Source organism: Echinops telfairi, unplaced genomic scaffold (assembly GCF_000313985.2).
Source record: "Echinops telfairi isolate 266 unplaced genomic scaffold, ASM31398v2 ScPeMD7_4;HRSCAF=17, whole genome shotgun sequence".
Classification (NCBI taxonomy): domain Eukaryota; kingdom Metazoa; phylum Chordata; class Mammalia; order Afrosoricida; family Tenrecidae; genus Echinops; species Echinops telfairi.
In genome coordinates this window covers 9387246-9398866 of record NW_022103900.1, presented here as the reverse complement: position 1 = coordinate 9398866, position 11621 = coordinate 9387246, and the positions used below count along the sequence as shown (strand labels likewise).

Sequence of the window (11621 nt, the reverse complement as noted above, 5' to 3'; positions counted from 1 at the left end):
CCTTGTGCTGTTCCCGGGACTGTCTCCTGGTCTGTGTACAGGTGCTACGTGGTGTGTGTGTACAGGTTCTGCGTGACCACGATGAAGTGTTCTAGAATCCCCATTCTTCTCAATAGTATTTATCATTTGCTGTTATCCATACAGTTGAATTCCTTTTTCTAGTCAATGGAATACAAAGAAACATCTTTCTGATATTCATTGCTTTCAGACAAGATCCATCTGAAATTAGCAATGATATCCCCCATTTCACATCCTCTTTTGAATTCACCTTGAATGGATGGCATTTCCTGTCAATGTACTGCTGCATTCTTTTTTTAAAAATTACGCCTCCCAAACTTTTACTTCTGTGGTACTGATGGTATTGTTTGATAATTTCTATATTCTGATGGATCACCTTTCTTTGGAATGGGCGCACATCTATCCCAGTCAGTTCTCTAGGGCTCCCAAATTTCTTGGCACACACGAGTGAGCACTACCTGTGCTGCATCCTTTCCTCTGAAACATTTCCATTAGTATTCCATCTGTTATCGGAGACTTGTGTTTGTTTGCTTGTTTTTTGCCAATGTCTGTGGTACTGTTTGGAAACCTTCCTTTGACATCCTTGGTTCTTGATCCTTTAACCTCCTGACAGGGTTAAATGTGAGCTGCTCTTGTGGTACAGTGATTCTGCGTGTTCCTTCATCTTCTTTTGAGGCTTCCTACATCATCCAATACTTTGCCTCTAGAATCCTTCCATACGGGAACTCGCACTTTGCTGCTGCCATCCAGCTGAGAATCTCAAAGGTGTTCCTTCAGTCGGTTTGCTAACTCCAGGTCTTTTCACATTTCTGTAGGATTCTTTATTCTGCCTTCTTTACCACTCTTTGAAATCTTCTCTTCTGCTTTTAGTGCATCATTTTTTCCATTCACTTTATCCATTCTCTGTTCAAGAGCAAGCTTTAGAGTCTCTTCTGATGTTTTGATCTTGTCTTTCTAATGACAGTTTTATTTCTTTGTGTATGATACCCTGGATGTGATCTCAGATAGTCAGTCTCTCTTCATTGGTTCCCAGTGGTCAAGGAGTGCATCAAGTCGGTTCTTGAGATGGCCCGTAAGTCCAGGTGGGATATAGTTAAGGTGCATCATTGGTTTGTTTAACATTTTTTTCGGTTTTAACTTGAACTTGCACATACCATATCTTCTGACTCATGATATTGAGTTTCTCCCTAGTCTTTGCACAAATGCAATGTATCTGGTGAGGTCCATATAGAATCATATTTTTTTGGTTGAAAAAGTTATGACCAATGAATAGGTCATCGGTCTTGCAAAATTTGATCATTTGACCCCCGACATTGTTTTTATCGCCAAGGTTATATTTTCCAATTATGGACCCTTCCTGGTTTCAATACCACTTTCCAATTCCCAGTCATTACCACGATGCTCATGTGATCAATTTCAGACTTCAGAAGTTTGAAAAAGTCTTCAATTTCTTTAACTTTTTCACTAGTGGTTGGTGTGGACATTTGAATAATAGTTGTTTTAACCAGTGTTCCTTATGGGCATCTAGATGCTATCCCCTCAGTGACATCATTGTGCTTCAGGACAGATATTTAAATGTCATTTTCTTTTTTTTAACATTTTATTAGGGGCTCATACAACTGTTATCGCAATCAGTACTCACATCAATTGTGTAAAGGGCACTTGTACATCATTCTCAAAACATTTTCTCTCCACTTAAACCCCCGGCATTAGACAACCGAAAAGTGGGTGAAGGGAGACGTTGGACAGGGCAAGATATGACAAAATACCAATTTATAAACTATCAGGGGCTCATGAGGGAGGGGGGAGCGGGGAGGGAGGGGAAAAATGAGAACCTAATGAGGACTTAAATGTCATTTTCAACAATGAATGCAGTATCATTCCTCTTCAACTTTTCATTTCCTGCATAGGAGACCATATACCTGCCTGATTCAAAAGGGCAAGTGACAGCCCATTTCAGCTCATTTGTGCATAGGAGATCTAGCTTCACACTTACTGCATTTCATTTGTAACACCTTCTAATTTTCCTAGCTTCATACTTTGTACAATATGCATTTTTTTGTTAATGTATGTTTGCTGCTGTTCCTTCTTGTTTTGAATTAGGCCATTGTGTTAGGCAGGGATCTTTACTGATGTAAAACCAGGAAACTTATGATTATCTAGATAGCTATCATCATTATCTATCTGTCTGTCATCTATCACCATCATCATCTATAAGTTTATACAACAAAAGAAATAGAACAGAAAATTATCAGCAGTACAGAGAGCTCTGTCCAACTCAGTTTCATGGAACAGTTAATATACTGAAGGTCCTTCTAACTCACATGGCCACCAGCCCAAGCCTAAGGAAGCAGACAGTAGGAAGATTAGTGGTGAGGTGGAGCAGGGACCAGTAATGCAGCATAGCCAAAGCTCTGCTTGCGGTGGAGCCTCACTGTGTAGCGATGTGAAGCAGCTGGCAGGAAATGCAGTGTCTGTAGTGGTGGCCAGGTGAGGGGAGTCGGCCCACAGGCAGCAGACATGGCAAGGTGGGGACAGTGCCATGGTGTGGAATAGCACAGCACAATGATTCGGCTCATCATGGTCATCAGTTGGCTCTGCCCACTTGTAACACAGCACACATGTAGAGGCAGGGCAGTTAGATCAGGCAACACACTAGTGCGACTACCAGGGAGAGAGAGAGAGAGAGAATGGCCCACTTCGCGAGACCCATTTATCTCAGAGGCACCTCCAAAGGAGGTCATTAGGCTGAGACCTGATGGACAGGCTAAACTCCACCCATATCTTCTTACAGGTGCCATGTGGGCACAAAAAAACCTAACCATCCCAGTCATCCCAACCAATCAAGATTCCCAAAGGGTTATGCCATCCGTGCCTTTAAGGTTAACTCTATATTGAGAACTCAGTTCCTCTCCCATCATAGTTTGAGTGTCTTCCGACCAATCTCATTGTTCAGCACTAGATCAGCCCTAGATCAATTCTTCTGCTAGTCTTAACTTCTGCTGGTCAACTTTTTTTGGAAGAAGGTTGCCAAGTCTTCCTACTTTGTCTTTGTCTGGGGGCATCGCTGAAGCCTGTCCCCTCTGGATGCTGCTGTTATCATCAATAAGTACTTGTAGCATAGCTTCTAGCATCACAGCAACACACAAGTGACCAAGCACAACGAAGTGATGGATGGCTTGCGGATAGTGTAAGTAAAGTCGTCATTGAGTCTATTCCAGTCCACAGCCCTCCCCAAGGTAGCATGACATTGTCAACTTCACATGACGTCCTCATACATGTTCCATTTACAGTTACTTGAAGATGCTCGATTTACGATCATTGAATTCATTTAAAATCATTGATTTCAAATCCGGTGTAATTGTGGGTTCTCATTGTGTCCTACAAATGCTGCATTGCCAAAGGAACCGGAAAGGAAGTGATTCCACTTTTGGCCAGGAGATGGAGCTGCACTCTAAGCCTTACATTTATTTATTTCTTTTCAATTTCGCATGCTGTTTTCTCACAGGCGGTGGGTACCATCGAGTGAGTGTCAGAACGGAAAGCTAAGGCAGAAACGGAGACGATGCTGCCGTCGTCCTTTCTGGTTTTCCCTTCTGTCAGGATAGAGCCCATGTGAGGTTTGCCTTTCCACTCGTGTGAAAAAAAACCCCAAATCTGAAGACCTGCGCTGGAGGCACCCTTACATTCAACACATATGGATCCCGTGCTACATTTTGCTGTTTCCCTTATTTCAGGTAAGCCAATACGATTCTATTTTTGACCTGCCGATGAATTGTCGATTTCCGTGAATAACAGCTTTAAAAATAAACCGCATGCTTTGTGAGGGGATTCAGAGTTGAACAGGCTCCAATTCCATCTGCTGTGCATTTAAAATGCTTTCGAGGCTGACGTGGGCTCTGACTGACATGCGGCATTTTAATATTTCAGTGCCTTTCCGGCCTTTGGGGGTCCATCTGTGAGGATATTTGTTTCCCTTTTAAAAGTGAAGCTCTCCATGTGAAGAAGGATCTTATTCTCAGAGGGAAAGACGGCTCCTATTAGACAGGCACGTTGCAGAGATGTCGTGAAGCATATTAACATGGCAGGAGCTCTGCCAAATCCGGGCAGGCTTTTCTGATAGCGGCTCACAGACCCACCAGCACCCCGAGTCCAAGACCTTTGAACAGTCCTGCCAGCGACGGGGGTCCTGGCTCGGGCCTTTTCTGCTCAGCTTTGAGAAGGGCTGTGGGAGTAACGTCTCCCATGCGCATGGCAGACTTAGGTGGGTATCAAAGAGACATGGGATGATATGCAGACCCTGCTTCCCTCTCCCAGCCACCTTCGGTACCAGTGTGAGCAGGAACCGAAAGGCAAACTAACTGCTGGGAAGACAGATTTTTCTTAGTTTTTCGTGGTTTTTGTGAGGATAGGTCTGTGGCGTTTTAAAATAGTTGATATTGTATAAGGTGTTCACATTTAAAATATTTCTGGTCATGTGATATGAGCTGTGCTAAGAGTGGAATGACTCAGGAGGTGGGAATTGCATGTAACAGCCAGGCTTCTCACGATTCCTCTGAAATCTCAATCTCTCTCTCTCTCCTGTAAAAATGAGCAGAAAACAATGGTGCAATTCTAGACTCAAAAGCTACTGATTGTCATTTAGATTCATTTCAAATGGGTTTTTAAAATATTTTAAATGATGTTCCTAAGACTGCTTCTCAATGCCTCCCTGCCTCCTTTCGTGGAAACAGCTGCGTGTGTGAACATGATGGTGGCGGTGAAGGTGGCGGGCAGGGAGGGGCAGCAGGGTCTTGCCACCGCAGTCACCCTTCTTCTACCAAGAGGGAGTTGTGCCATGTCAGAAGTTGTGAAAGCCATGGGGGGATTATGATTTTTAATTGAATGGATCTGAATACTAAGAAAAAAACACCTGCCTATTCAACATGTGTAATCTATAAAGAGATTGCCATTCCACGCCGTTCCCTATACAGGAGAATGTTTAGAATGACAGGTTTTTAGCTTGTATCCTCATCATTTCAAGAGGAACAGGTGTGACTTTGAGAGATTACATGGATTTTCCAGGGTCACGTACGGAATTGGAATGAAGGACCGACCAAAACCCTCATAGATTTCAGTGAATTTCATTGCAATAGCACCATTTCTCTCTCGCGTGAACTATCCAGATGGCACATACCAGGTGTGCTGATTGTGTGTGTGTGTGTGTGTGTGAGAGAGAGAGAGAGAGAGAGAGATTTTCTAGTTTTATAGTCCATAAAATAAAATTATTTTCAGAGTGCAAGTTACTGAATTGGGAGGCTATATCTCTATCACATATGCAGCGCTGAGTTACAACCATGCGTATGTCAAGCATGAAAGAAAACTAAAATAACAAATACAGAGAGTCTCTGTTTCTTAGGTGTCTGTTTTAATTAATAGAAGAAATACGTTATCCTAGTGTATGTCCATGAAGAACATGGAGGGCTACATACTGCCTCATAACTCTATTCCTCCTACTTAATAGAACATAGAACTGAATTTTATGTACATCATCTTATGTCCTGGTCACCACTCTTTCTTGCACCCACTGGGGACAGGCTGCACCGCCTCTACTATACCTTGAGAATCATATGCACCCCTTTCATGTCTAATACCAATGGACTACCAAGCATCTGCTAGGAAATGTCCATAGAAGAGTCAGAAATATTCAAGGATTCAGATCATGTTCTAGAAGTTTAACTCAAGTGGGTTAACATGCAAATATGCATGGACAAATACTATTTTAACCCCAAATATTATAGGTATAGAAATTGGGGATGAGGAAAGCTGAGAAAGTGAAGGAAACATGTATATATGCATCTTCCTGGGTTCTGGGATTCAGAATAAACCAATAGTCAAAATGTTTGCCTATGAAAGAAATCAGAACCCAGAAAAAAATTTCTTCAGGGGAGGTGATAATTAAATACTAAAGAGTAAGTTTTCTAGAAATAATAGAAATGGTAAGTTTATCATTCCAGGCAGAAAGATGGGCAAGCAAACAGAAGTAATTGAGAAACAGTAGGGCATTATATAGGAAAAGGATAAGAAATGATAAATAAGTCACTTTGATTGAAGGCCAAAGGATTTGTTTGGAGTGGGTTTGGAGGGAGGCTTAGCTCATTTGGAATCTGACTGAAAGGACCTTTTACAGTAGGCCAAGGAGTTTGGGTATCACTCTTCAGTGTGGAGATATAGGTGGTTTGTTTGTTTGCATGGGAAAGACATGCTGACATCTATAATTTAGAAATAATCCAGTGAGAGAATGGAATTATGGATAAGAATAAACAAGAATCTAGAAATCAAAGCTCTATATGGAGTTGCTCTGTTGGACCAAGCGAGAGGCAGTGAAAACGTGCTTCAAGGCCAAAGGAAAGATGGAAAAGAAGACCAAGGTGAAAGTAATTCTAAAACTTATACTACAGCTGTCTGCATGGATGTCATTAATACATGGAAGAAATACTGGGCCTGGTATTTTCTGGGACAATAACATTAAGGATAATCATTTATCTCTGGATATTGTGCATTTAACATACTGGGAGAATCCTCATACTGAGATGTTTTATGAAAATGTTCTTTGAAAATGTGTGTCCAGACCCAAATGAGAAGTGGAGACTGAATGTGTGGATCTGCAGGAAGCTGGGTGATAATTAGACGACATGTAAGTGAACGTTGACAGAAAGAGAAGTGGCGCTAGCACGTGGATGAAAGGAGCTGTCGAAAGACTCTGAATGTCCAGGGGAAAGTGATGAGGGAGCTTAGAGAAGTGACAGTGGCTCTGGAAGCAAAGTGGGTAAGTTGAGGACCAAAAGATGGATGAGCAATGGTGGCGAATTGATAAAGTGGGTGATTAATAAGAGAAAATGGTCAAAATGGATGCGTTTTGTTGTATATATTATATAGTGCGTGGATTTGGGGAGAAGTAGAGTTAAGACGGGCCTGGACTAAGAACTATTGAGAAATGAGAAAGCTAAAGAGTGCCGTGTATACTCATGTTTAAGCTGAGTTTTTCAGCATATTTTTAATGAAGATTTTGTGGTAAAATTAAGATAGGTGTCTTGGCTGATATTTGGGTCAGCTTATACTCGAATATAGACTGTTAATGGAAGTTTGTCAGTAAAAGGTATGAGGAGGACATTTTAGGGCTTGATGGGGGAAAGTACTATTGGTTGAAAATTTTAATGTTGTTAGGATTAGCAAAACCAAGGCACTTTTGAAAAGTAAGTGCATAAAATTAGGAGCAAAGAGGAAGAAATAAATAAGGAATGAACCAAAGCCATGGAAGAACTAGGAGATGGATACATCAAGATGCTTTGTTTGCGATAGCAAGAACAGGTGGGTGGGAAAGGACCGCTCCTGTAACTACCTTTCAGTGGCCTTGTGATAGTCTGGGTAGGTTAGAGGAACACACTCATTAACACTAATTTTTAAGTGAGAGAGAATTTTATATCGAAGAGTAATTGTATGTTAAGAAAACACCCCAACCCAGTCCAGATCTAGTCCATAAGTCTGATATTAGCCCATGTGTCCAATACCTGTGTATAAATTTCTCTTCAGACTCACATAATGCATACAATGATGCAGAATGCAGGAAGATCACAGGTCAGTGGGTGGAAAGTCGTGTGGATCCAGTGGCAGTGGAAGCATCTCTGCTGGTATGGGGCTCCACATGGCTCCTCCAGCTCCAAAGCTCTGGCTGCCATCAGCGTAGCTCTATGTAGCTTATAAGCAGGAAGACAAAGAAGAGAGCGTGTGGTCCTTTTCACAGGAGAAACAGAGGAAGCTTCCAGAATCCAGCTGGTGCGTGTTACCTTGTAACATGATTGACAGACTAAACGCCACCCCTTCGCTCAAGTTGACAGGAGATTATGTAACTGCCATAGGCCTGTTCTCAGAAATGAAATTCTTGCCTATAAAGTGAAATATGCTTCTATTTAAATTGGTTGGCTCCTCAGAAAGAGTCGTTATATGGACTTTCTGAAAGAAATCATTCATCCTCAATAGCACAACATTTTCTAGCAGAATATGTTTTATAAGAACACTGAACTGGAAATTTTTTTCATCTTGGGGTAATTGTGCATATGTCAATTATCTATTTTTACCCAGAATGATTTATTTAATGTAGGTTCTATTTGAAGCCTGCATTGGGCTAAACCCACATGTTTCATCCCGTGAATTCTTTCACCTGTGCCCCTGCCTTCTTCAAGACTTCCCGTTGACCTTCCATTAACTGATATGAGCCAGAATCAACCCCATGGCAGTGGGCTTGATTTTGAGTTTGCAACTTATGAGTGCCATATATCTGTTAAATGTGTCCAGTTTAAGTATTAAGGTCTGGATAGCCAGTGTCTGGACTAATTACTCAGGCTCTTTCTATTCATTTCTGGGTTGTTGTTTTTTTGTGTCTTGTTTTTTAATGTCTTCATCAGGTTTTGTACAAAGAACACTCAAGCTGATTTAATCACCACCTAACCTTCTCTATTAGGGTTTCAACCAGAAGTTCTCTTCTCCCTTTTTATGGGAAGGTCCAGAGTCCCACAAAGTCAGTCTTTCTGGAGCTCGTGTACTTTAGGCACTGTCAGGTACTAATAAGTTCCCAACTCAAACCCAAGCTCATTACCATTGAGTTGATTCTGACTCACATCAGTTAATGGGAGGTCAACATAGTCTTGAAGAAGGGAGAGGCACTGATGCAAGGATTCAGGACTACACAATGGAGGCTTTTGAAATAGCTGTCTTCTCAATGCAGACAAACACAGTTCAATGCTGATGGGGTAGAAATGCCACTTGCTGGATTCCGGACCTGCCTCCACTCTGCTACAAGGCAAAGCTGGAAGAGCAGTGTGGGGAGGGCACAGAATAGTAAGGCAAGCAACGGTGAAGGTAGACATGACTGTCCATCCAGCAGGCTACCTTGGGTGGCACTACACGACGTATGCGGTTTTTCCCTATCCCCTTGGGACCTGTACTCTTCTCTTTTTCCTCTGGGATCCCCTCCATGTATTCATAATTGCCTCACTCAGAGTCTATACTTTATAATTGAGAGTAACTTTACCTAGCTTCAATTCCCAGTTACTAAAATGACAGGATATATCTGCATTTTTCAAATGATTACGTTATTCTGTTATGAGAAATTTAGATTATAGGTGTCACCTGTAAAATGTTTAACCTTTATCTAGTTCGAATGTTTAATCCTTTTCTAGTTTGTAGCCTTGATGTTTATGTGTCTCCATCTCTTCTTGAGCAAAACCATGTGGACTTTTTAGGATGTGGGTGAAATAGTTGATGATTTGAAATGAAAATACTATAAAACTTTAAATTCATTAATATATGAATTATATTAATGGACCTACAGACAGATCATTCGTAATGTTTGATAATACAGGAACTGAGCTAAAGCATACCTAAGCCATCGTTTCACTGGCTGGAAGACTTTCTAAGGAATTAAATCCCATATATTTATTTTATAAATGTTGTACCTTCATAATAGGCTATAGAAACCACAAATAAGTCTTAAAGTTTTGCTCTAGACAAACATGAAAAATGGATATATTCAGGTCTTCTAACATTATTCCTATCGAAAAACTTTTGTGACAAAGGTCCCACCTACTTCCAACATCAATTCCAAACCACTTCCAGATGCTTCCAAGAAAGCAAACAAGCAAGATCTTCCCACAACTTTTCCTGGTCTGCTTTTATCACAATAACTACGTTTCTTTCTTGCCAGAAATTTTGACTGGAAAATTATTACTACATTTTATTATTATTACTTAGTGTATCATAAATGCTGATAATAGTTGTAGATTAGTTTCTTTCCGTTTCTTTACTTAAGAAAGAAAGGTTGAGATTTGAATATAGACTGTCTAATGTGAATTTAGATTTTAGCTACAGCTAGTTCACATGTCTGTATCCCCAGAACACACACCTAATATGATTTTCTTTAATTTCTACTTCTTTAATATAATATAAGTAAGGTTTATGAAAAATATAATTTGCTTGTGTTGGCAAAAGATTGTTACATTAGGGTAAAGAAAAAAAGGGAACAGTAGTTGAGTTATTTAGTTTATTGTGCCAACCTGGCCGATACACACATGTGGGATTAATTGAAGAGCAGAGGGATAAATGGCTCAGTGAGCCTCGCCTTTCTAGTTCTTGGGGCTCTTGCTTTGTGATGGTTGGAGCAGGGTGCAGCTGCCTTAGCAGTTCCCAGATTCAGCTGGCAAGGCTGACTTCCTGCAAGACATCCCCAAGGAGAAGTCACATGGACCTACTCTGATGCAGCCCTGGGTGCTGGAGCAGCCGTGTGGAGACCCCTGCCAGCACTGAGGTGCTTACAGGTTCACTGATTCCGCTTTCCTCCTGCAGTTGGCGTCATTGTGTCTGTTTTGTGAGATGGAGGAGGACTTTGTGGATTGGTGTTTGATATAAGGGTTAATGGGTTAATGTTGGACTTGTGGACTTGGGCAGCACTGGGTTGGGATGTTTTCTTGATGTTCCCTTGATCTTCATATAAAACTCTCTCTTATACATGAGTTTCTGTGGATTTGTTTCTCTAAAGTACCCAGACTAATAACAGTAGTCATAATATCAGTGAAGGCATAGAACACATTTCTTTAGTTGTTAAATTGTGACTTCAGGTTACATTGACTTTAAAATTTTACATACATTTTGATGATAATAAAATTGGCAATACAGTTTAACCTGTTGAAATATTATTTATATATAAAATAGGATAATTTATATCAGAAATAGGAGATAAAATTCCTATTAAAAATTCCAAAGTAAAAGCAATTCTCTATTTCCCTATGTTATGCACAATCCTCCTTATTGTTTTAGGGCCTTGAGAAATTGGAACTAGGTGGGAAAAAGGGTTGAGGTGGTTTTTGTAAATCAAAAGTTCAGATATTAATATTACATTAAATGTTTGCGTTTTGCATAAACATCCTTGAAAATGTTGCCCTATCTCCAAAATAGATAAATAAAAATGTAAATCAAGATCTTTATTTAGAAAGAGATAATGTTAGTAAATACATACTATTTTCTGTCACGTAGGAAGGAACGCTGGTGCCATATTGAGCACCCTCTGGGCTGTCATTCGTAGGGTCCCCAGGGTGAAACCACCAGCTGCCCCGAGGGAGCAGAGACAGTTACAGTCTCAGAAACTCCCAGGGACAGGTCTGCCCGGTGCTATAGAGTAACGAAGAGAGGGCATCGACTCGATGGCAGTGAGTTTGTTTTTGTCTTTTTTTTAAAATTGTGTATAGTATTACTGTTCATTTGTGAAAATTCTTGGAGAAATTCTTTGAGAATAGTACTTGAATAAATTTAATATTTCACATTTAAAAAATAATATTTGGATACCTGATACCTGGTCCCTTCTACATCTCATGGTCACACAGGCTGGTGTGATTCTTCCATGTGGGCTTTGTTGCTTCTGAGCTAGATGGCCACTTGTTTACCTGCAATCCTTTAAGACCCCTGAAGCTATATATTTTGATAGCTGAGCACCATCAACTTTCTTCACCACATTTGCTTATGCACACATTTGTCTTCTGCAAAAAATCATATCATTGTTTGCCCACCTTCCC

At 40.7% G+C, this 11621-nt stretch overlaps 1 protein-coding gene across 1 annotated transcript in view; it reads left to right on the top strand.

Annotated features, from left to right (window-relative positions):
• The first annotated feature begins 3555 nt into the window (after window positions 1-3555).
• Window positions 3556-11621, top strand: part of SCN2A (sodium voltage-gated channel alpha subunit 2) — a 160688-nt gene continuing 152622 nt past the window's right edge. The window contains exon 1 of the mRNA XM_045298020.1: window positions 3556-3755. The gene's annotated coding sequence lies outside the window, so the exon portion shown is untranslated. The remainder of the gene's footprint in view (window positions 3756-11621) is intronic.